Source organism: Neopsephotus bourkii, unplaced genomic scaffold, assembly GCF_033783945.1.
Source record: "Neopsephotus bourkii isolate Nb327-2 ecotype Australia unplaced genomic scaffold, CSIRO-AGI_Nbou_v1 NB_663, whole genome shotgun sequence".
Lineage (NCBI taxonomy): Eukaryota > Metazoa > Chordata > Aves > Psittaciformes > Psittacidae > Neopsephotus > Neopsephotus bourkii.
Genome location: NW_026901162.1, coordinates 2,709,569 through 2,709,992, shown reverse-complemented (window position 1 = coordinate 2,709,992; position 424 = coordinate 2,709,569).

Here is a 424-nt window from a genome sequence, read left to right as displayed (position 1 = left end):
GTCAGGTTGGGCTCCTTCTAGGAGAGTTAAGACAGCCCTCTGCCCGAACCTACCTTCTCTCATTCCATCCTCCATGGGCAGCATCTCATCTTTGCTTGGTTTTGCCCAATCGCATTTCCCTGGTCTTTGCAAACTCCCTGAAGAGATGGTTATCCTAACAAATGGCAAGCAAAGTCTCTGAGTCATTCTTGCTGGCCTGAGCTCTGTCTCTGTTGTTAACTGGGGTTTCAACCCAGCTCTGAATACTTGCAGCAGTGTGTAATTGTCAATTTGTGATCTCTGGTTTTAAAGCCCGACAAAATCAAACACCCAAAGTAGCTTTTGTGCTTCACCATAGGATTCTCTGGGAAGCACCAAAAGTTGTCAAGCCAGTTTTAGTTTCTGCTCACAAACCAGGTATTCATTAAATAAATTTGTTATTCGC